Genomic DNA, 25,010 nt, shown 5'->3' with positions numbered 1-25,010 from the left:
CCAGTAGTGTCCTGTAGCTAGCTCTGGTGGCCCTGGTGGTTACAGGCTTGCACACCGTCTTCAAGCCCCACTCCCCTGCATCAGCACACCACCCAGGAGCCTAGAACCCTTCATGTCCTGCTTCCCCAGTTGTCCAGCCAGGCAGTTTTTGTTAGATAGTGTAGAGCCTCAGCTCTTTCCTATCCCAGCTTTTGCTTTCGACCTTCCTAGCTGATGGCTGGCTTGCTTTTTCTTTGTATCTTGGCATCCTCCTGATAGGATCTCCCCTTAGTTCCCAGAGTTGCAGTGTGGGCTAAATGAGTTAAGATATGGAACATGTGGGTCAAGGTCTTTATCACATTTTGCCGTGACTCAGTGGTGTTGCTCTCCGTTGCTCTGCCAGCTCCTCACTCTGCCGTGGGGGACTCTCCACATCCAGCCTACATGCTGGCCTGCACTTGTGTACACAGGACTGTCCAACCAAGCTGAGGGGTGGACCATCCCATGCACCAGCTCTAGGCCGGGTCCTCCCAACCTCCCAGTCTTCACATATCCCCTCCCTTCTGTTCCAGCTCAGGCACTTGGACCTTTAGGAACCACCTTTGTCTTGACTTTGCCCACACTTGGCAGCAGTGTCCCCAGCCCTTGACCCTTTTCTAATTCCTGGAGGGTCTACTGTGTCCTGTATCATGTTGGACTGTCCCTGGGACTCTGGCCTGTTTGTCCAGACTGAGCACTTGGGGGAGAGTTCATTTTGGTTCCTCCCAAATAATAGGCACAAGAGGCCTATTTGTATTTGTCTGGTGCCCATCCCAGTTGGAGACTGGAGAAGGAGGGATGCACACTTACTGCAGAGAGGTCCTGGGAAGGAGAGTTTGAGTTGGGAGGGAGATGACATGTCCTCAGTACTGGCTTCAGGGGAATGCTAAGCGCTGGAATGGGCGAATGTTGAGTGTGGGACTATAATGACAAATGATTTTTACTTGAGTACATGCTGTCCTTTGAGTTCTGTAAACTCCTGTTTGTCCAGCGTGTTTGCCCAGTAAAGAAGGGTCTGTCTGATTTAATACTCTGGTTGATATTGTTTTGGACATAGACTGAGTCAAACGTTTGTATGTATTTATCCCTTTCACTACTGCTTCAGTTGTGTGACCTGGACAAATTAGTGAGTTTGAGTCTGATTGGCTTCAACTGAAAAAGAGGAATAAATAATTATGGCAGTAGTAGTTACAATTTATTGGGCATTTTCTGTGTGCCAGCAAATATGTCGCTTACCTTAGGCTTATCCATTTCATGTAGTCTTTGTCATTCTCTTGTGAGGTCACACCACTGTCCTTCTTTACAGATGAGGTGGCTTTGTAAACTGCCCAAGGTTACCCAGTTGCTAAGGGTTTACCTATCTGATAGACTCCGGAGCCTGCTAGGAGGGACAGGGTGTTAGATCCTGTGTGCCAGACATCATGCTAGGAGCCCTCTAGGCTTGCAGAGATTGGGGACCAGTCTCACATGACAAGCATGATGTGCACCATCCTTCTAGCAGTGCTGATGTCCTTGCCATGGTACAAGAGGCCACACATTTGGATACTACCCTAGTATCAGTTACAAGGGCTTGTGAGTTTCCTCCTACATCCTGTGATGTCTCTTTGCTATCTCTTGCTTTCTCCTGTCTTTCTGGGGCATTCATGCAAGCCCCTGATGCTCAACCTCTTCCTCCCCAGGATCCCCTGGGGGATCCTGAAGAGACCACTAACACTGGTCCTGACAGAGACATCCAGGAGCTCTCCCCAGGGAGAGACGTCTCTCAGCTTTGTCCTCCTCATCCCAAAGACACACCCTCCCCAAGCCATCGCTGTACCCCAGCCTTGGTGGAGATGTATGTTTTTAATGCCAATCGTTCCCTCTGAATACATTTAGATAGCAAAGGGAACAATGTTTTATGTGAAGAACCTGTTACATAAAAATGGATTATATAATGTTCAGCTCTATAGCCCCCAAAAGTAATAATCACTGGCTCCTTGGAACAGAATTAACCTCAGATTGACAAATGTGAAAAGTGATGCTCTGCCCTCAGTACCTCCCTTTGAACTCTGCTGTCCTTGCTGGGCATCTGAAGCAGGCTGAGTGGGAATGGCCTGCATCTGTGAGACAGGCTGGAAGTGGCCTTTTGAGAGAGGAGATGCAGTGACGACTTGGTGACTTTTGTCTCCCTCATGGCTAAGCTGCTTACTCCTTCTCACTTAGACCATCAGTACCGCCTGTTTCCACTCCTCTGCTCTACTCTGTACTCCTTTGGGTTTTCTCCATGCAGAATGACCAGGCAGGGCCTTCTAAGAACAACTGCCCTGTGTCCAGTCTTCCTCTGCCCCTCTAGGACACTCCTGCCCATCTCCCACCTCCACTACGAGACCCTGTGCCTGAGCTTCCATGCGACTGTCTGACTGTGTCATAGTCTCTCCTGTTGAATGTCCTGGCTCACGATCCCTTGACCAGAGCGGCCCTCCCCTCTCCCTCCCTTCCTCTGCCTACCTTGAATCTCTCGCCCCACTCCCTGCCTTTTGCTTCTCAGTCATTTATTCCAAAGCGATGCTATTTCACCATTGGCAGATTGCCGTCTCCCGCCTAATCAGGACGGTCAGTTCTTTCACTTTTTAATAGATGATGACCTGTCTTCCCCCCACTTCCTGTTCTCTGTCTGCACTCATCCATTCTTCCAGTGGGATTTCCTGGAGGCTCCCAGGTGAATAGTTGTTTTGAGCACAGAAGTGACCAGAAAGGGGCTTCTGCTTCTGCAGGGAGGGCGGTGAGACATGCCCAGGAGCCACAGGGAGTGACACAGTGACACAGTAACACAGTGCTGAGCACACCTCCTGTCCGGGAAGAGGCTTTAGCAGGGTCTTCAGGGAAGACCTCACTGAGAAGGTGACTTGAGCTCAGCTTCTGAAAGATCCAGGAACAGTTTCCATGGAAGAGAGTCTGGCTGGCACCAAGGTCCTGATGTTGGAGGAGCTTGATTGCCAAGGGAAGTAAGAGCTGGTGGGTAAGGGTCTGAGTTTCTGTGACCAGATGCTTTCTCTCTCCTTTCTCCTCTCAGGAGCCTTGAGCCCAGAGTCAAAGGCCTGCAAATATGAGTTAGAGTATTTGCTCAAATCATCTAACTAGTGGTTCACTGTTCCCTGCTTGGAAGGCCTTTCGTGAAATGCAAGGCATTGTTTATATGCTGTGTCACATGCAAACAAATTAAGGGTTTGGAGGATTTCCTTATAAATGTGCTGCTGACAGGTGTCACTGCCCGTTACCATTTTAATTATATTTAGTGCAGACTTCTGTATATTGTTTGACGTGTGTGTGTGTGTGTGTGTGTGTGTGTGTGTGTGTGTGTGTATGTTAAATGTTTTAAAAGTTTATTTGTAATGCATTTGATGGAAGCTTGGTATAAGTTGGTCTATATTAAAAAAAAAAAAAGCAACCAAACTAAATAATGGTTTAGTTCCCCATCAAGCTCAGAAAAGCCATTTAGGGACAGCTGTAGCCAAAACCGTATGGCTTCGTTCTAAAGCAGCGTTAGCGTTAATTAAGCTGCAGCTTGCACGGCCCTCGTCTGTGGTGCATTACAGTTATTTACTGCTAGCTTTGGCTGTTTGTCTTAGTCACTTCTACTATTTCCCAGCCTGACAGAAAGCTTTATGAAGGGAATTTTTTTCCTAACCTTTCTGCCCTTAAGAGTTGTTCTGTTGTTTTATAAATGGGACAGTAGAACTCAGAGCGGAGGGCATTGTGATCCAGTGTGGTGATGTGCTGAGGCTCTTCAGAAGGAGTATTCCTTTTGGAACTTTGATTTCTCAGGGTCTTCTCAGAAAATTCTGTGTTTTGAAAAGTAACAGGAAAATGAAACATGACCTTCATCATGCATACCTGCTTGGAAATGGCCCCCTCCAGATTCTTCTAGAAGTACACGGCAGGGTGACGAGGGGAACTTAGCTCCCTTGGCTAGTGCTCGTGGGTTTTCTTCCACAGCCCCCTACCTACCCTTATCTGCCTTTCTAAATGAGTTGAAAGGAATTTTTTCCTAGAATTTGTGGTCCAGATAGGAATTACGTGTTCTTGGTCATCTAATCTCCCAAATCATTATGTAAATCACCTTTTCTTTGGACTCTTAGGGATAAACATGGTGACTGGTTTGTTTGCTTGTGAAATACACTTGTGAGAACCCTCAGGGACTGGGATGAGTTTGCAGCCGAGAACAGAGCTAAAAGAGTGTGGGATCCAAAACAGTTTTAAATGTTAAATGCAAATCTATTTTCAGTATCCTGCTGGAGGGGAAAGGAGCCCAAGGCTGGAGATGATAGAATTGACTTCTGCTTCAAAGGGAAGGGGTTTTACCATAGTGGGGAAAAAAAAGCCACCCTTTCACCAAGCGCTACCCCTCCCTTCCCACCTCTGAGTCCTGTTTTTGGCATCTTGGGTCATTTGATATTTAAGTGACGTTCACGGCTGAGCTCAGCTGGCAGTGTTGACAAAATGACTGAGATGAGCATGCTGTACTACTGTCTGTCCTCGGTGCATTCTGGAGGGAAGGGTTGCTGCACTGGGGTGACAGGGCACTTTTAGCGCTGCCTGGGTCTGGTCAGTTATGAGCAGTATGTTCATTTTCACCCCCTCACTTGAAGGCACAGAAGGAGTTTGTACATGGAGACACTGTGCTGGGAACTTCACGCTGGAGCTGGGGTTGCATGGAACCTCATCTTCTTCCTTGGGTGCCGGAATGTGAGCAAGAATGTCACCTGTTTGTTCCCCGCCATGTCCCAGGACCAGCCACTGAGTTGGTGTCTGTACAGATCAATTGCCCAATAAATACCTATTTATTTAATCAACAGGTGAGTTGAGCTTTGTGAAAACCCCGGATGTTCCTGCCTTGCATATGCAAGGACATATGCTTGGGCTTGCTCTTATATGTACTTTAAAGTCCAGGTAGCCATTTCCTCTGGACATTTGTGTTTTTTGTATTCTCCATGTTGGCTTGGAGATCAGTGCCTTTTACTGACAAAGGAGTTAACTGTTCAGCTGCCATTCATCTTTATCTTGTCTTTCCTTGGCTCCAGAGCATAGCTGAGCAGTGGCTGAGCCTCATCAACTGAAAGGACACTTGATTCACATTTATTCAGGCGTAACAACACATTCATTATTTAGTCCACAGACGTCTGAAGGGCTATATGCCATGCATCAGGCTAGACCCAGGGGCAAAGCTGATTCGTCTTTTGTGACCGTGGAGCCTGCCGTTGGATTTCCTTAAAGAGCATCCCATGAGCTGGGGAGATGGCTCATTTTTAAAGTGGAGGATGAGCACGTGTGAGGACGTGGTTCAGATGCTAGCACACAGATGGGGGGCGGTTGTCCTTCCGAGGGGACACGAATACAGCTAATTCAAAGGTGGAAATGATGAGAGCGCAGTCAGAGATGGGCTAGCCTAGACTGGAAGGTTCTGAAGTGGCAAACGATCGTTGGAAGATTATGACAGGCCTGTCTGTGTTTAACTCACTGAGTGACAGGGAAATAAGGAAGTCAGTGACCAGTCAAGGTTTAGTAGTGACTCTTTAGACCCAACCATCAACTCGTACAGCCTAGAGTCATTTGAAAGGAGAATCGCTGCTGATGGATTGCCTAGATCATAGAGGTATGGCTGTGTCTGTGAGGGATTGTCTGAACTGATGACTGATCTTGGGGCACCATCCTTAGGTGTAAGAAAGCTGAAGAGTGATACAGCAAGCACATTCCTCCATGGTTTCTGCCTGTAGGCTTCTGCCCTGAATTCCTGCTCTGCCTTTTTAATGACAGATAATGTCTTGGAAGTGTAAGATGAAATTCCCAAATGGCTTTTGGCTGGAGGGCTTTACTACAGCACCAGAATGAAACTAGAACATCAATGTGATCGTTGCTATTGATTGTCAACATGGGAGTTGGGGGCTCTAGGCTCTCCTAGGAGACAGGCAGCTTTTGAGGCGTTATCTAGATTAGGTTAGCCTCTGGTTATGCCTATGAGGGTTTTTGTTGATGAGGTTAGTTGAGGAAGGAAGGCCCACTCACAAAGTGTGGTCCCATTCTGTGGGCTGGAATTCCAGACTGAATGAGAAGGAGAAAGGGAGCTGAGTGTAAGTATTCATCTCTCTGCTCCTGAATGTAGATGCTGTGTAACCAACTGCCTCTCAGAACCATTTCATGATGGACCGCACTGAAATGACAAGCCAAAATAACCCTGTTCTCCTTTAAATTGCTTTTGTTGGAATATTTTTAAAAAGTCAGCAGCAGCAGCAGCACCATGATTATCATTATTGTGTATGTGTTTGGGTGCACAGGCCACGGTGTGCACATAGAGGAGGACAACTTGGTGGAGTCAGGTCTCCCTACTTCCAACTTCAGATGGGTCCCAGGGTTGAATTCGGGTTATCAGGTTTTTGTCATGGGATAGCAAGTGCTTTTTCCCATGGACCCTTCTCACCGGTCCCTTGTGAGTTTTTTGTTTGTTTGTTTGTTCTTTAATCACAGCAGCAGGAAAAGTAAAGAGACACCTATCAAAGTAGTAGAGACCGGCAGGCAGTGGGAAGCCCCTGAAATTATTTGTTATGACAATGATAATATTCCTTAGCTGCTCACACACGAGCCCTGGGTGAATGTTGCAGTTCGAAGGAGCAGAGAGGACTAAATGCAGCAGAGGGCCAGATGGAGAGGGACACGAAGCCAGAAGTCCAAGTTAATTGACAGTTGCGTTGTCAGTTCATCTTTAGAGTTCTGGAGCATGCCAACATCTGCCAGTGTAAGTGCCTTTTAAGTGTGTGACTCTGCACTGTACTGTGACCAGATTCCTCAGTCCTGAGTTCTTCAGAGGCAAAGCATCATGTTGGAAGACAAACGTTCAAAGACAAATACGTTTTGTCTGTAGGGAGCACTGGAGCAGGGATGGACTAACCTGCATTCTAGGCTGCTTCCACTGCTTAACCACCATCCCTTAAGCAGATCACGGATGTCTCAGACTGAGCCTGCTTGTCTGTTGAGCTGATAAAATAATTCTTATCCAACCCTTCGCAGCGTGGGTGGGTCTGATGCTGGAGAAAGATAATGGAAGAATGCAGGCTTTGAAGCTATAGCCAGTGAGATCGTGCTGGCCTTTACAGGTGTTACAGCAAAGCGGGCTACCTCCAGGGCTGGCAGGAGGATGGGGCGCTGTCCACTACTTGGGTGCTGACTCCTATTACTTTGTTGGCTAGAAACATTTTTGTTGTTGTTTTGTTTTTTTGTTTTGAGACAGGGTCTCGTGTGCCCAGGATGGCTTCCAATTTTCTGTGTAGCTGAGGATGACCTTGAACTCCTGATCCTCCTGATTCCAGCTCCTGAAAGCTGAGATTGCAGGCATGTGCCACCACCCAGTTTGTGCAGTGCTGGGGGTTGAACCAAGGATTTTGTGCATGCTGAGCAAGCATTCTGCCAGCCGACCTACATCTCCAGTCCTGGGGCCACGCTTTAAAGATAGTTACTCATTTTGTACCCAGAGATGGAGAGCCAAATACCCACACCAGACCTGGGTGGAAAAGTTAGATACAGATAGTCACTCGAATGTCTTCTCTGGGAATGTCTCTCAGCATAATGATGGGCAGCTCCAAACCAGAAAAACAACTGGCCAGCCAGGCATTCTTGGATGGTTTGCCTGTCCTCAGGCATTAGGCAGAGATCCAGAAGAACCTCCATTAGCCTGCGATTAATAAATGAGCCAGCACACTGTCCAGGTAATATCCAGTTGCAAAGCCTGTAGCTGCCACGGCGCAGCAGAACCTTTCTTGGCGATCTGCCAGCGCTTGACTCCCTCAGCATAATATATGTATCTGTAGGTATTAATAGTGGTGCCTAACCCTTGGCTGTTGACGTATGCTAAGCATCGTGCTAAGTGCTGACTAGTCTACACCTTACTCTTTATGACAGTCCTATGGAGTGGGCACAGGTCTCACTCTCTTGTTAGGGAGTCTGACACTCAGGGGTGCCTCAGATGATGTGTGCTGAATGGGAAAACTGGGATTTAAGCCCCAGGCTCACTCCAGAGCCTGCATTTTTTTTTTTTTTTTTAACAGCTGCAATCTTTTTTATTTCTTGAACTGCAGAATGCTTCCTGTCTCAGTCTGGGGGCTTCTCGTAGCACAGTGGGGCCCAGGAACCCCCCCCCTTTTTTTTGCTTGCTAGATGTATCACCATGCAGTGGTCCCAGCTCACTGCAGCTCTCTTTTCTTCACAGCCCATGACTGATGTCCTGGCGGCTGCTTGGTGGCTGGTGAGCAAATGGATGCCAGTGAGGAACACAGAGGGACTGCCTCTTGCCAGCTCTGCCAGCTAGTCCACAAGCAGCAACTGGACAAGAGATTTCTCTAGGTCTCTCAGAGTGGCCGGGCAGTGTCTAGTCTGCTAGGGTTTTGGGGTGGTGGTCATCTTCTCTTAAAAGCCTTTTCCAGGCCGGGCGGTGGTGATGCACGCCTTTAATCCCAGCACTTCGGAGGCAGAGGCAGGCGGATCTCTGTGGGTTCGAGGCCAGCCTGGTCTACAAAGCAAGTTCCAGGAAAGGCACAAAGCTACACAGAGAAACCCTGTCTCAAAAAACCAAACACCAAAAACCAAAAAAAAAAAAAAAAAAAAAAAAAAAAACCAAACAAAACAAAACAAAAAACAAACAAACAAACAAAACCAAAACCCCTTTTCCAACAATGGCATCTAACATTCCCACCCGATTTGCTGAACAGTTTTTATAGGCCATGGCTCGTTTGATCTCTGTGATGACCCGGGAGGGAGACAGGTGTTAGAGTCTGCATGTGTAGACTGAGGGATTATTCTGGAGAGTGTGAGTCACTGTCCAGGGCCCCACAGCTGGGCAGTGGCAGACCCAGGCTTCCAAGCTGCATTTCTGACTTTAGCTTCCATTCTACCCAGGCTTACCCAGGTTTCCCCTTCCCCTTAAGTGGTCTGTAGACTGTATTTAGAAGCCTGCAGGACCTGCGGGCATGATTAACTTGATGTGCTGTGTGCTATACTGTTATTAAATCAGTAAATAAAAGATCACATGAATGCTTCTTGTCTTGGATTCAGCCGATATGTTACCTCCCTGAAAAGATAGATAGTATGCATATGTCCTTTGCAGTAGATTCCTGGGCCAGAAGCCCTCCTATCTTAAAAAAAAAAATTCCCAAGGCTTTTATAGATGACAAAACATGATGTTTATATCATTTTTAGAAGAAGTTGACCATTGAGTTCTTGGTCAGGAATACAAGCTTCTGTGATAAGTTTCCATGGAGACGTTAGCCTTGGCCCTCGGTTCAGCTTGCAGTGCCTTTGCTGGAAATGGAAAAGCTGATTTCTTTTTTTGGGTTCTCTTGGTTTTCCTCTGATCGGAGCAGAACTCACCTTTGAGGTCCTGGTAATGTGCTTTATTCAAAAGTTTTCCATGAGATAACACAGAAAGAACATTTTCATACCTGGGTTTGGACACCCCTTTGAAGTGTTTAATGGACATTAAGGGACTTTACTGGGGACGTGTAGAACTGGTGTCATTCAAGCCACTTGGGCTGGTTCCTCTGTTAAGGAGACCCACAAACTCTATACTCTCACAATAGCTGAGCCTAGGTGGAGGGCGACTTCTTATATGCCAGTTCAGAGTGAAGAGTGTCTAGGCCTGGTGTCATCATAGGTGGGTTCCACTTGATGGCTGAAGGTACAACCCTCATTTTCCCTTCTCCTGTGGAAAGAACCAGGGTGGGAGGGGTCCTGTCATTCTATGGGGAAGACCTTAAGTCAGTAATTCTTTATCCCAGTGGTTAGATCTTAGTTCTTTGGACACATGTAAGGCTGGGGAATATCTTCAATTGGGAAATATGTTTAGTTAGGAGGCTTTGTGCCCAGCAAAGTCAATGGAGAGGAGCTGGAACATTGGGGAAGATGGTAGCCAGCCATGGTGGTTGCAATGGCGGGTGGTTGATAGAGTCTGGAGTGGAAGAGAGCAGGGATGGTGCCAGGATCAGGGACCAGAAGCTAGGCAGCCACTTAAACCAGGGCAAGTACAGCCATCTAGAGGTCAGGGTAGTTCACTGCTCACAAACTCAGCAGCCAGTTTGTACCCAGGCATCAGAAAGGGCTCTTACTAATCCAAAAGGACTTAAGTTATCATCGAGGGGAAGTAAGTTCACCAATGAGATGAACGTGGTAGAAAGATCCCTTGCTGAGGAGTCAGAGATCTGTGTTTGAGACAGGCCTTTCACCTGCGACCTGAGTAGAACATCTCAGTAAATGTTTTATCATCTATAAAGGAGGAGTAACTGTGATGGAGTAGTATAAGGCTAACGGACGGGAACCACTCAGCACCTGCAGCTCCCATAGAACGGATGGAGCATCTGTCTGTTCACGACCGTATCCCAGTACTCCACCCGGTGCCTGGCACGGGCCCATGGCGGAATGGAGCATGGGTATTACAAGAGGTGAAAAGGGCCTGTGCAAAGGAGCTCTCCATCCTGCAGTCTTCTCTCAAAGAAGGATTCGGAGACTCTTTGCTGGTCAAGCACTCGAGCTCATGTATAAAACTCAGTAGCCAGTACCAGAGCAGACATTAGAGCCGCTCTCGAGTGGGTGGCGCCAGACACCTCTGCCTGTCCCACAGGATACAACATAACTGAAGACAGAGTCCACAAAGGCGAACCAGCCTTTAAAATGACTTGGCCAAGCTGCTGGCCTTCCTAAGTCCACTCAGACTTGACTTCCTGCTTCAGAATAATCAGATGCAGTTATAAAATTCCTTTGATTTGAAAAATGTGGCTTATTCAAAACTTTTGCTTTGAAGAGAAGATCTAGACAAGAAAATATAAAAAGCGAGCCCTGTGTTTTTACGTGATGAGAACTCCCACCCCAGAAGTAGTGGTGATTAGTTTTTATTTTCTGTTGGTAAATAAATTGAAGTTTATCAGATTAATTCATTTTGTTGCCTTTTTCTAACTTTATTATTCATTTTATTATTTATTTGTTCACCAAAGATGAGCATCTTGCTGGGAAGAGTGTGGAGTGATCATAGATGAGTTTTACTGCAAGAAAATATGTTATTGAAATTTCATCACAGTATGCTTCCATCTCTTTCAAATTTTCATTAATAAAAGGAGGAAAAGGCACCAGAATATTAACAGTGCTGCTCACCTTGTGAGATCAGAGATGGTTTTTATTCCCATTTTTTTCTGTGTGGTTTTCTTGGTTCAACTCTGCATGTATTGCTTTCATCATCATAAATGGGCAGGGGAAATTAGCCCTATAAATAAGTAGGTTCATACTTGCAAGCCTAAGATTTTTTGGTTTTGACACCTGTACTGGCTTATGAACTCTCAAGTGTGCCCAGCCTGATCCAGACTCCTTCCTGACTGAGGCAATGGGAATGTGTGTGGTGACAGACGTCTCTCCCGCATGATAGCTGAGAATTAGGGCTTCTAATGCATTAGGAAGGATGTCCAGCCACACTCCTGGGATTTGGCCAGGCTTTATTGCAGTTGACTTAAATGAGTTCTGCACAGTCCCTGTTCCTTGGGTTAGCCTTCCTTCCTTCCTTCCTTCCTTCCTTCCTTCCTTCCTTCCTTCCTTCCTTCCTTCCTTCCTTCCTTCCTTCCTTCTTTCCTTCCTTCCTCCCTTCCTCCCTTTCTCCCTCCCTCCCTCCCTCCCTCCCTCATTTATTTATTTATTTATTTATTTATTTATTTATTTATTTATTTATTTGAGGCAGGGTCTCTCTATGTTGTGTAACTCTTTCTTCTGTACCACAGCACCCTGACTCCTGCACTGGTCCCAGGTGCCCCTGGCTCTTCCAGGTCCCTCCTTCTCTACCTGCTCTCTCTATCCATGCTCAGCTTTGATTTTCTAATGGTGGCTTCTGAAGAGAACTCATTGTGGTCCTCCCTCCCCACAGTTTCCCTTCCCACTTTGTTGTTGCTCAGATGAGTGGTCTGAGCAGTCCTGGGATAGGGGACACTTGTAGGCACTGACTGGAAAGGCCATTGGGCTCCCCATCTCTCTGGGGCTTGGCCTGTACGTGGCACGGCAGGCTTAGATGTGGCTCCTGAAGGTGTCTGACTGGTGTTTGAAGCCAGTTTCCAAGCTCTCATTCACCTGTTGAGATCCTGTAGTATGGCAGTCTCTGTTCCAAGTAGTGGCCGGGGTACAGGGATGAGCCACGGACCTAGTCTCAGCTGAGAGGAGCTTTTGGGAGAGAGAGGAAGCTAACCAGTAGCTCCATGAAGAAGATGATTACAGGCTATGAGACCGGCCCTAGAGGAGGTACAAAGTGTCTGTTAATAGTGGCACTGGAGGACCAGAGTTTGGATGGGAATGCAGGACTCTTAATTCCAAGGTCTGGCTGCTCCCAGCTCTCCTTGTTGGTGTAGAACTGTGGTTCTCAACCTTCCTAATGCCACAGCCCTTTAATATAGTTCCTCATGTTGTGGTGACCCCAAACCATAAAATTATTTTTTGTTGTTACTTCATAACAATAGCTTTGTTACTGTTATAAATTGTAATGTAAATATCTGATTTGCAGAATATCTGATATACAATCCCTGTGAAAGGGTCATATGACCACTGGCGTGGTTGCGACCCACAGGCTGAGAATCACTGGTATAGAGGAATGAGATCAAGATACCTCTCAGGAGGACTGAGTGCTTGACAGCCTGAGCCAGGCCATGCCTGCAGGTAGAGAATCACAAGTTGAAGGCATAAGCTAGCTTAGCCATTCCAGGTGACTATCTATCTCTGAGCTGCCCCTGGTAAGTAGCTAGCTTTTCTGAAGACCGGTAAGCCCCAGTCTTGATCTAAGAGTCCAGATTAGTGCATGTAGCAGCTTTGTGTGAGGCAGCCTTGTGTTTCCTCTCCGGTTATTTTCAGTATCTAAGGAGGCTCAGCTAGGATATTGGCTGGTGCCTTCAGGGGACTGTTTTTTAATGAACTCCTCCTCTGTACGTCCTCATTATCCCCAATCCCTTTCCTGATAGCTCAGATTTAGCCTTCAAACATACTGAAAAATTACTACCTTTATTGTCCTTTCTGAAATTCTGGCCACTAGTGCTCAGAGATCTTTTGGGCATCACTGTGTACAGAGCTTCAGGTGACCCAAAAGAGCTTGATGGCAGGCCAAGGTCTGTGATTGCCCAGAGCATCCTCATGAAGTCTTCTAGACCTTCCTGTCAAATCTTGAGGCATGGTCCCTGGTCCCACTCTTTGGATTTGCTTTTCTTAGAAAGCCAATGGACCCTTAGCTTTATGGAGAGACAAGTCTTTTTTCCATAAACTTAGTGATGCTTCTTTAATAGCCAAAGAGTAAATACCTTGGAAACTTGTCTCATCCCTGTTTGATGCGGTGAGGAAAACCTTAAGCTATTTCTCTCTCTCTCTCTCTCTCTCTCTCTCTCTCTCTCTCTCTCTCTCTCTCAGATTTATTTTTATTTCATGTGTATTGGTGTTTTTGCCTGCATGTTTGTCTGTGTGAGGGTGCCAGAAACCCCATATCTGGAGTTAAAGACAGTTGTGAGCTGCCATGTGCTTGGTGGGAATTGAACCCTGATCCTCTAGAATAGCAGCCAGTGCTCTTAACTGCTGAGCCATCTTTCCAGCTCTGTTGGAAATCTCTTCGAGAGGTTGGAGGAATCAGTTGACTCTAAGCTTTCTCACCCCCTCCTTCCCACCTACTGTAACTTCTAACTAAGCCATTCATGCGGGGATGTTTTGATCCCCTGCTGGGCTGGAAGTCTCTGCTGCCGAACACAGTTGATTTTCTTGGTGGTGAGGGAGCTTGTTACCATTCGTGTTTGTTATCCTTATCTTCCAGTAAAAGTGCATCTATAATCACTGTGTATGTAGAAAAGAGGCCCACAGAAGATCTAGGGGAAGAACAATCCATTGAAAAATGGGCTTTTTCTCCTCAAAACTTTACTAGCCCAGATGTGTTGGGGTTTGTTGTAGCTCCTTAGTTCCTTCTAGTTCTCAGGATGACTCTGGGGTTCAGCTGTATTCAGCAGGATGGGGGAGTTGGGTCTGCGTCTTCAATCTGCAGGCTTGGCAAGGAAGCCATTTGCTTCCTGTCTCCTACCTGGGGCCCTGGAGTCCTGGGGCCCATCTTAGTCACTGTGAGAATGTGGCCAAGAGTTTTGGGGACCCAGGTGTTGCTTAGCTTCTGGGTATCATTGCTCCTATTTGGAATGTGCCATTCACATTCTTTACAGCCCAAGCATACTTTCAGACCTCCGTTTATGGGGTCAGTATGTGGTGTGCGCATGTGTGCATGTAGGTCCCTGTAGAGGCTAGAAGTGGAGGTCAGACCCCTGAACCTGAAGTTAGAGGGAGTTGTGCGAGCTGCCCTTCATGGATACTGGGAGCTGAACTTGGGTCCTCTGGAAGAGCAGTAACCACTCTTACATGTTGAGCCCTTAGACCAGAGTGGAGCAGGGGGATGGGCTCAGGGCTGGCACTGTGGCCTAGGAAGCAAGGCCACTGTTCCCAGACAAGAGAATGAACCTCTGCAACAGTCTAGCCCACTTGTCCAAATCCACCGGGCAAGGCGGGGTAGAGCTGGCAAAATTGGAAAGCACATAGAAGAGCGTTCTAGGGGGATGAGGAACACTTTCCATGGAACAGGAGCTCGGCAGGGCCTGGTGCCCTTGGGGAAGGACAGGCTCATGTTTAGGGGCATATAGGACCTGGGGACAAATAGCCAGAGCAGCCAGTGAAGGGTGGTCTGTGTCTTTCCCCCTGCACACCAGCACCCACCAGACTGACTTTGCCTTTCCAGCCCTGTGTGCTGAGATTTCCTCCCACAACTTTCCTCTCATTTCCCTTGATTTTGACTTCAAGGATGGACCTGTCCTGTCCCAGCTGGGACAGCCTAGGTGCCGGAACCACCCTGTCCTCTGTCCCCTCAACATTGTATCTTCCTTTAATCTTTCCCCCGTGCTTGTTAAAGATGGCTGCATACTATTCTATCTATCCAGAGAATATTTTCCGTGAGCTGGGAGCTTGTAATGGAGCAGGTTTTTGATTGCTTCTAATTTTTATTCTTTCAGCTAATGCTGCATTAAGCATCTTTGTGTATTACAGAATCATTTCATTAAGTTGGCGTTTATCTAGCTAATGGCAATGGCCCAAGATTTGACAGAATCGGATTTTCTTTTTTCAAATAGAATGCTGTGAAAAAAATGTATTTTAAAAATGTACTTTATGCCGGAGCCAGTCTTTGTTGTATTTTTCATGAGTGAAGAAGCCGGGTAACTAATGTGAAAGGAGGTATAAGCAAAAAGTGGCCATAATTTATTTGTCTGTGTAGGGAGGTTGAATCAATAAATCCTCTTAAGGAGCAATCAGCCTGTGAAAACCAAGGACGCTTTGTCTCCCTACACCTGATGCTTTGATTAAAATAATCATGAAGTAAAGCATGGATTCCCTTAAGGGTGCTTTAAGAAATGCCCCAAGACAAGGAAGTAAATAATTTTTTTTTCTTGTTGGCCTGTGATCTTCCTGCATCAGCATTCCTAGTGCTGGGATTGCAAGTGTGTACCACCATGCCCAGCTGCAAACAGCATTTCAGAGGGAAGAAAGATCACCCGAGTGAACAGGTGGTGGAGGGCACTGCACATGCGCGGAAAGGCTTTGATCTTGGCTTTTTGTTGGCCATCAGGAAGTGACTAGGGTGAAAGCAACAGACACCACAACTTGGTCCCTGGTACTGGGTTGAGCCTTAGGTCAACACTGGATTTGGGGTGTTGGTTTTGTTAATTTTTTTTCAGTACTGGGCTTGGAACCCAGGGTCTCAAATAGGCTGCATCCACAGTGCCTTGCTCCCGTTTCTGCTATTTCTGTTTCTGTGGACCCTGGCTCTAGGCTTTATGATTCATCTTAATCCAGCAAATGTTTACCGAGTCTACATACTATGTAAGGTTGCAAGGAGTAAACACTGGGGAGAAAGATCCCAGAACCCCTTGTTCCTGAGAAGCTTGTGACCTGGGAATGGACCCACACAACAGGCTAAAGGATGCTTATTCAAGAGATTAAAAGGTTGGCCCACCCACCTCTTAAGAAAGGGAGTCAAGGAAGGTTTGTGGAGGTGGCTGACTTTTGTCAACACCTTGAAAGGGCAGGCTGAAGTGCAGGGTAATCGTTTCCAGCAGATCTAAAAGCTCAGGGAGAGAACAAGCTGTAAGGATATGAGCTGTGTTGCGGTTCCATCGAAATATTGGGCGTGTGCCCCAGTGTTCACAGCTTGCACTTTAGGCTAACTCTTTTTTGGGTGCAGCTGTTTCTAGGTGTGATTCTAAAGCCTGTATGAACTGGCTCATATAATCCACACAGGGTCTCGAATGTCTGCTCTCCATTTTACAGACGAGTAAGCTAAGACTTGTAGCAATGAGTTAATAACTACCCAGGATCACACAGCTAGTGGCCACGCCCATACACCTCGAGGCTCTGTGTTGCTAACCACGAAAGCGTCCTTCTCAGATGCCCTCATTGGGGAACAGTGGGCATGAGAGCTGAAAAGAAGCAGATGCTATATGCTTAGGGGTTCAGGGATGCAAGAGGAGGGTCGGAGATGGTGATGATGCGGAGTTGCCCGTGAGGCTCAGACAGAAGTGAGAAGAAGGCATCTAGGGAGGGCAGCAGGGCCTCTTCTGACGGTGCTGGGCACTGTTGGAGCACAGCCACGGGACTGCACTGTCCCATCGTGTTATCTGTAGAAAGCAGGGAGTAGGACAAGGGGGACAGATGAGAGCCAGCCCTGCTCATTTGGCAGACCCGGGGGCTTTTCTGCAGCCTGATTACTCGGGAAAGCTGTTTTCATGCTGAGACCTGAGTGTGACTCCTCCCCCACCCTAAGTGCTGTGGCAATCGCTGTTTTTCCTCGAAAATTGGGCCCATGTGGGTTCTGTGTGGTTCCCTTTTTATAGCCTTATTACCTTGTCCCCATGATGTAAGAAGCTTCTCTCCCTCTTTAAGCTTTGCTGTGAAAATTGGTTCTTAAAAGGCGCAGAGTGTTTCTCATCACCTGGGTGGTGCTGTCTGTGGCAGTACTTTCCTGCACGCGCCACATGCTTCTCTGCCACCACTTGTCTTGGGTCCCTGATCGTTGGCACTTTACTGAGAACTCTGGGTAACTCTTGAATCTCACTAAATGTTGGCTGATTGTTCCCGGGAGAGTTTGTGCTTGTAAATACCCAAACAATTCTTCCTTCCCTCTCTCCTTTCTTTTCTTTTCTTTTTTTTTTTTCAAGACAGGGTTTCTCTGTGTAGCCCTGACTGTTCTCGAACTCGCTCTGTAGACCAGGCTGGCCTCAAACTCACAGAGATCTGCTTGCTTCTGCCTCTGGAATGCTGGGATTAAAGGCGTGCACCACCATACCTGGCTTGTTTCTCACCCTTTTAACAGACTCCTGAGAAGTGGGGACACCGACCCTATGCTCTCAATTGCTAATCTGACTCCATCTATTCCTACTGTTCCTTTCTTCCTTATGTCACAGTCCTAATGACCTGTGAGGGAGGCTCTGAAGCCAAGACTGGGCCTCTGGCCTGGAATTGATGACAAGAGCAGTTAGCTTTTGGGGAGCCTGAACTGTTGCCAAGGAAGGGATTTTCTGTTCGTGATCTTAATTATTCCCAACCCCTCTGAGGAGGTACTGGGCTTTCCTGCTTTTTACAGAGAAACTGAGTCATGAAAGGATAGGGAGGACGAGGGAGATGGCTCAGGAGGTAGAGTGCTTGAGAACCCATTTAGATTCCCAGATCCCATGTGGAAAAGTAGGTCCTGGTGGTTTACATTGCTAATCTGAGTGCTGCAGAGTTGGAGATGGGCAGCTTCTTGGGGTGGGCTGGCCACCTTAGCGCGCTTGGTAGGTTGACCCTGTCTCCAAAAGAACATCAAAGATGGTTCTCTGGCTTCCATAAACACGTGTTGACACATGTACTTGCAAACATTTGGGTTCTTGCGCGCGCGCACACACACACACACACACACACACACACACACACACACACACACACATGGCTAGATAACCTTGCCTCAGGTCACACAGCTAGGGAATGACAGAGCCGGGCTTCACCAGTCTTTCTACCCTGGAGCCAATGTGCTTGCTTCGTTCACTTAATAAATGATTGAGTACCACATGCTGGGAACTGTTCTTGACCTAACGAATAAGCAAAGGAAGAAAAGAAGAGGGGCCCCCAAACTCCACTTCCAGCACAGGTGTAAGAGGAATTTACTGGGTCCGTATTGGGCAAAGGGTGTAGGAGGTCACCTGGGAAGCTCAACTCTGGGGTAGGGGCTGATGTTGCCAGTGACCCCTCTGGTTCCTGTCCCCTGTTGTGTGGCCACCAGTCTTGCTACCTCTGGAGAAGCTGAGGGTACAACTGCTGGCAGCCTCAGTTTACCACTTGTGTGTGGGGGGTGACCTTTCTCTGCCTCTGGCAATCAGTTCCAAAAGAAGGCTCTGATTGGTTTGTTTTGGAGGGTGTGCCTATCTTTTGGGCCAATCACCGATGGGCCAGGGAGGGAAGTGTTCCTGTTTTTGTCCAGGCAAGCAGCCTGTTTAGGATCTGCACCCAGGGCAGATGAAGTGAACGTATTGTGGCTTACTCTAACAGGTTTTTTTTTTTTTTTTTTTTTTTTTTTTTTTTTTTTTTTTTTTTTTTTTTTTTTTTTTGTTTTTTGAGACAGGGTTTCTCTGTGTAGCTTTGCGCCTTTCCTGGAACTCACTTGGTAGCCCAGGCTGGCCTCGAACTCACAGAGATCCACCTGCCTCTGCCTCCCGAGTGCTGGGATTAAAGGAGTGCGCCACCACTGCCCGGCCTCTAATAGGTTTTGAAGACTGTATGGTACAATAATGCAGGGATTCTTCGTTTAGGTTTTATTAGAACCAGACCAGATCCTGTATGATATAGTGACTGGGAATCTGTGTATAGAGGTGGCTGGGATGGTTATGAGGCTCCAAAGAGGGCTGCTGAGGCCCCCCCCCCCATGGCTCCTGAGTGACTGCATTCGAATTTTACCTCTAGTCAGGGGTGTCAGTTTGTGGAACAGAGGATAGGGTGTGGAGACAGAAAGGTAAACAAGACTTAGTGACCAGCTGGAGACTGAAAGAAGAAAGAGAAGGTTAAGAAGGGTTTTCACCCCTTGGGGGCTAAATATTCATGCTGTGGAAGGTGAGCCTGATTTTTGGACATCAATAAGGCAATTTTTGAAAATCCTTAACTTAAGTAGTGGGAGATCCCATGTATCTCATGCTCCGACTGACTGTTTGACCTCTTACTGGTACCATAAGCTGAAAGGGGACACTGACTTCTAGCCTCTCAGTCCCTTCAAATGTTTCCTTTCTTCAAGAAGTCAGAATATGAGAGCATCAGGACTGCCAGGCCAAAAAAGGGATGATAGATAGCGGTTGGGGGGAGTGTGCATTGACCTGGAGATCCTGCTTGCCTGGCCACCTGCCCCAGGGCCTTTAGGTTTAGAAATGCCAGTCCCTCCAGCATCCTTGCTGGGAAGACTTTGAAGGATTCAAGCAAAGTGACCTGATATGACTCATGTAGTAACAGACTCCTTCCTCTAATGAGAATCAGCTATGGCTAGAGGTGTGAATGGCCCTGAGGGTAGAAGTGAGGACCCCATTAGGAAGCTGTTGTCACAGTCTAGGATGGTGACAGCAGAGGAGGTGAGGAGAAATGGCCATGCTAATATATGGGAATGTGAAAACACGTTTGGGTGACGACTGGCTATGGAGGGGAAGGTGAGGCCTCAGAATGGCAGCTGGAAAAGTTGCCTAGACTGAGATGCTCACACTGCCGTGAGCTAGTCTGGGAAGGATGGAGTTTGTGTTAGATGTGCTGAGCCCGAGACACCTGCTCTGGTCTACATAGAGCCCTGTGCCCTTGACCGCAGCAATTGACTATCGGTCAAAGGAGAGGTCCGGGCTGGGAGAAAAATCTGGGTGAGCATCAGGTGCGGAGGTCATAGTTGAGTCAGACCAGATAGACCACCAGGAGATGACAGCAGAGAGAAGAGAAGTAGGCCCCGAGGGCTCTGATAGAAACCCTGGGAAGCTAAGGAGAAAGAAACAAAGAGAATGAGCCAGTGAAGTGAGTGGAAAACCAAGAAAGCGTGTCGAGCTAAAGTGGTGGTTGACTGAGGCCGAGAGCTGCAGCGGGGGAGCAGGACCTGACCATGAGTCTAGTGGCTTGAAGGACAGGTCACAGTCATGTGTTCCACCTTACAGATGGGTTTGAGTTTCTACCCAAAGGGAAGTGTGTGTGTGTGTGTGTGTGTGTGTGTGTGTGTGTGTGAGAGAGAGAGAGAGAGAGAGAGAGAGAGAGAGAGAGAGAGAGAGAGAGAGATTGAGATTTAAGATGGATTGAAATGAATCTGAAAAAGATGTGACTGTAGGAGCATGGTACTGTTCAGCAGGATATTCGCTCATTCGTTCATTCATTCATTCATTCCTACTTTACTAGGACTTACTGGTCCCAGGGGCTTAGATATAGTTTCCATTCTACAATGAAGAGAGTTCTGGAGGTGGATGGTGACAGTGTGGTACAATATGTACATACTGAATATTGCCAAGCTGTATATTGCCAAATGGTTGAGATTATGAACTTTTTTTTACATGTATTTCACCACAGTTTAAGAAAGAATCACCCTTGAGGGAGAATTATGAACCTGGTATGGGCTACAGTGTTGGAATGGGTGGTATCAGCAGGTGGTCCAGACAGTGGAAGAAGATACCCAACTAGAGGGGATGGTGATGGGGGTCTCTGTGTTTGAGGATTCACTGTCTGTCTTATCTTTCTGGACAGTAGGGTCCATCTGGGGAATCCGGGTGAGCTCAGGCTGCCAAGTGAGCCTGAGCCAGTTGGGTACAGACCTGACCTCCTGGCTTTGATTCTGGGAGCCTCTGAAGGTTTCTGCCCAGGGGTGTGCCATTGTCAAGGTGTACCTTTAGATTAATCTTATTAATCCTTCTGAAAAACTATCGCCTATTCAAAGAACGAGACTGGGGCATGCATTCCTATGGTGAAAACCATGCCCTAGCAGAAGTTTAGGACCCAGGCATGTGGTGATGGACTGAATGGGTTGTTTTCTCATCCATTTACACATTTATTGAGGACCATCTAAATGCCTGTGGTGTTCTAGACAGCGGATTCAAGAAGTAGGGTGAATTCCAGAAATATCTCAAAAAACCTGTAGTCCAGAACCCTTCAGCCCCCAAATAAGAAATCCTGCCATATACAGTGTGCCATGTGTTATCACAGACATGTCACCAGTGTTCATGGAAGCTGAGGCAGGGAGCAGTGCCTAGGATGTCAGGGAGGCCTCTAGTTTACAGGGTAAGCTGAGATTTTCTAGACGGAAGCAGAGCTGGCATCCTAGGAGAATGGCTAGTCAAAACTTAATGCATAGTGCCCCTTGGAAGAGAACATGGAACATTCTCTTTTAGAGCTAACCCTGTGTTTCCTTGCTTTCAGGTGGTGTTGGCTACAGTGTACGCTTTTGGAACCAAATTTAAGATTTCAAATGTGGCACCCTAGGCCTTCATTGGTAAGTTTGTTTGATGCCTTTTTACCAAATGATGAAGTTGAGGTTGTGTTTGGGATGAAGGACAAGCTTGTTATTATTGCAGGTACCCAGTGGAGGTTATGAAGCCTGAGCCCCAGAGAAGTCTGTATCATGAGCAGAAAGGATAGTGAATTCTCACTCTAGGATTTTGTGTTTGGTATAGACCAATGGTCCTCAATCTGTGGGTCTAGACCCCCCTGGGAAGTTGAATGACCCTTTCACAGAGGTTACATATCAGATATCCTGAATATCAGACACTTACATTGCAATTCATAACAGTAGCAAAATTTCAGTCATGAAGTATCAATGAAAATAATTTTATGGTTGAGGGTAACTATAAGGTGAGGAACTATTTTAAAGGATTGCAGTATTAGGAAGGTTAGGAACTGTTGGTGTTGACAGAGGCAGAGGAGGAGAACCAACAGGCTTGGATGGATGCAGCTGACCTCACAGACAAGTGGTGCTTTGGCATTGTCTAAGAAGAAAAGGTGGATGGAAAACAGTCCGAGGATGAAATAGGATTTTCTGTACAGGAGAATATGGATATAGGGTGTGAAGCAAGTGGGCCCATCCACAGACCAGCAGGAACAAAGCAGCACGGACAAGATGTTTGGTGGGTCTACTGCCAGCTGACGGTGACAGCCCAAGTCGGGACGCTTGTTCAGGGAAGGACCAGTGCACGTGGCCTCTGTCAGAGCTACTCAGCTCTGCTGGTGGCCTGAAAGCAGCCAGGATGCTATGTAAATGAGGGGGTGTGGCTTGCTCTAGTGAATTTGGCTGGATTTGACCTGTGGTCTGTTGTTTGTCAACTCCTTTTCGAGAGCCCCGAGTTCCAGCTAAGGCACTTAGACTTATTTCCAAGACAGCAGGAATCTGTTCAAGTTCTATTGAGGGAAGAAGTGACCCTGCTGATAGTGGTAGCACACGTGCTGTCGTGTGGCCAGCAGCAGATCCACAGTCGATGGGAGACTGCAAGGGAAGAGCCCATCTGACTTTCCGTCTCTGAGACTCCAAAGACAGGAGTCAAAGTTGAAAGTTGAAATTCGGTGTTTCATAACAGTATCACAACAGAAATATAGGCATTGGGGCTGGGAAGAGATAGTTGGTGTTGGTATTGATGGATTGACTGCCATGCTGAGGACCGAACCCAGGCCTTCATGCAAGTTAGACAAGTCTTCAACCACTGAACTTCATCTGCTCGTCCGACACTGTTTTCAGAAATATTGAATTAAGGTGGCATTGGCTCATCCATAGGAAATGTCCAGTTTGCAGGTGGTGATCCAGAACTGAAGCTTGGACTGAGACGGTTATGTCTGGAGATGTAGAAGGGACATCATAGTTTTGGTGTGAGCCCTAGCCCTTAACAGCTGAGCCATCTCTCGAGCTGCACACGGCAGTTTTGAGTAAGTGGAGGGCTGAGCTTTGGTAAACATGCATCACTTGGGGCGGAAGGAAGGAGGTGAGAGGCACCCAGAGGCCAAGCAGAAGGGTACTTGTTTGCCAGGAGAGCCTATCCTATAGCTCTGAGGCAGGCCAAGCATGTTGTGACCGGTCCTCCTTGCCTTTCTCGGAGCTGAGTGTGTTGGCGCTTGTGTGTACATTGGGCTTCTGATTGTGTTCTTAGGCTAGCGTTGAGGTGTGGCATTCCTAACTCTGCCACAACTTGCACTGCGGAATCCAGCCTGGGTTTGGACTCTTGCTGTGATCTGGGGGAAATGGTTGTATTTGCATAAAATGGAGGAGAAAATAGAGTAACCGAAATTAAACAGAATTACTGTGGGAGTCTGGACAAGTGTGTGGGATTTGAGGTTATTCCTCAGGCCACTGACCAGTTTATGTTCTGTGCATCTTGACATATGCTCTGTGGTTGGAACTGTAAGCACGTTTTGACTTGGTTTGGATGAAGGTGGCAGGTCGAGACCAACAGAAGCAGTGGGTGTACTGATTGAGCCACCATTGACTGACCCCTCACCTGTATCAAGAGCAGTCCTAAGCCCTCCAAGTGCGTCTTTTCATTTCAGCTTTGCATGAGCTCTGATGGGAGAGTCAGTATTCTGGTTTCAGCAAAAAGGAAACCCAGTCACGGAGAAGCTGAATAGCCTGTCCAAAGTAACAAGGGATTGGAACCCACTTCTGCATGACCCTGGACATGTGCTGTTTGTTTTTTCTTAACTAAGTCTGGGGTTTCTTCTCCCACTTATGTAGAAGTAGATGGAGTCGGATTAACCATTGAGAGCATAGGGTAGGTATTCCTACTTTTTAGGAGCCTGTTAAAAGGGTGAGAAACGAGCCAGGTGTGGTGGCACACACCTTTGATTCCAGCACTCGGGAGGCAGAGGTAGGCGGTGAGTTTGAGGCTAGCCTGGTCTACAAAGTGAGTTCCAGGACAGCCAGGGCTATTACACAGAGGAACCCTGTTTTGAAAAAACAGAAAAAAAAAGAGTGATATATATTTAAAAATCTGAAAGAGGTAACAACCAAACCTCAAGCACTTAATAACATCCCAGGAAGATCATCCTTCAGTTGGAGAAGGTGGCAGTGCTGGGTTGGAGAGAGACTGTCACAAAAGGCATGAGAGTGGAATTCCAGCGCTAGCTCTGTGGCGAGACGTCACCATTTTTCTGTCCATGCTCATGTCAGTGTCTGCTCATCTCCAGCATCAAGCTGCAAAGGCAGGTCCCGTTTTGTTTTCTCACCATGTCCCCAGCATCTAGCACAGTCAGGCTCGGAATATGTCGTGTGCTCACTAATTATTTGTTATTTCCAGAGAGCTGGGTGACGTTGGATACTGACTTCATTACTTTTCTCTTTCTGTGATAAAACACCATGACCAAATAACTTATAAAACGATGTATTTAATTTGGGGCTTATGGTTTTAGAGGGGTAGAGTCCATAACTGTTGTGGCAGGGAGCATGCTAGCAGGAAATGCACCGGAGCAGTACCTGAGAATTTATATCTTGGGATATAAGGCCAAGAGAGCTAACTAAGAATGGTGTAGACTTTTGAAACCTTAAAGCCTGCCCTGAGTGACGCACCTCCTCCAACTAGGCCACACATCCTAATCCTTCCCAGACAGTTCCACCAACTGGGGACCAAGTTTTCAAATATATGCCAGGCTCTGCTCTCAGTACCACAGTTATAGAGGTGACACAGTATGGGGTTCCTTCCTTCCTTCCTTCCTTCCTTCCTTCCTTCCTTCCTCCCTCCCTCCCTCCCTCCTCCCTCCCTCCCTCCCTCCCTCCCTCTCTCTCTCTCTCTCTCTCTCTCTCTCTTTCTTTATTAAAAAAATTTTAAATTGATTCTTTGTGGATTTTACATCATGTATCCTAATCTCACTCATCTCCCCATCCCCTCACCTTTGCCTTCTGCCCTTGTAACCTCCCTCCCCCCATGAAAAAG

General features: G+C 47.2%; 1 protein-coding gene across 2 annotated transcripts in view; it reads left to right on the top strand.

The window, feature by feature from the left end:
* Arntl (aryl hydrocarbon receptor nuclear translocator like) overlaps positions 1 to 25,010 on the top strand; it is a 105,905-nt gene that overhangs the window by 3,775 nt on the left and 77,120 nt on the right. For both annotated transcript variants that reach the window (XM_028875866.2, XM_028875865.2), the window contains exon 2: positions 21,520 to 21,592. The gene's annotated coding sequence lies outside the window, so the exon portion shown is untranslated. The remainder of the gene's footprint in view (positions 1 to 21,519; positions 21,593 to 25,010) is intronic.

The sequence above is a fragment of the Peromyscus leucopus genome, chromosome 1 (assembly GCF_004664715.2).
Source record: "Peromyscus leucopus breed LL Stock chromosome 1, UCI_PerLeu_2.1, whole genome shotgun sequence".
Taxonomy (NCBI): Eukaryota; Metazoa; Chordata; class Mammalia; order Rodentia; family Cricetidae; genus Peromyscus; species Peromyscus leucopus.
Note: the sequence above shows the minus strand (reverse complement) of the source record. Positions and strands in the feature narration are given on the sequence as shown.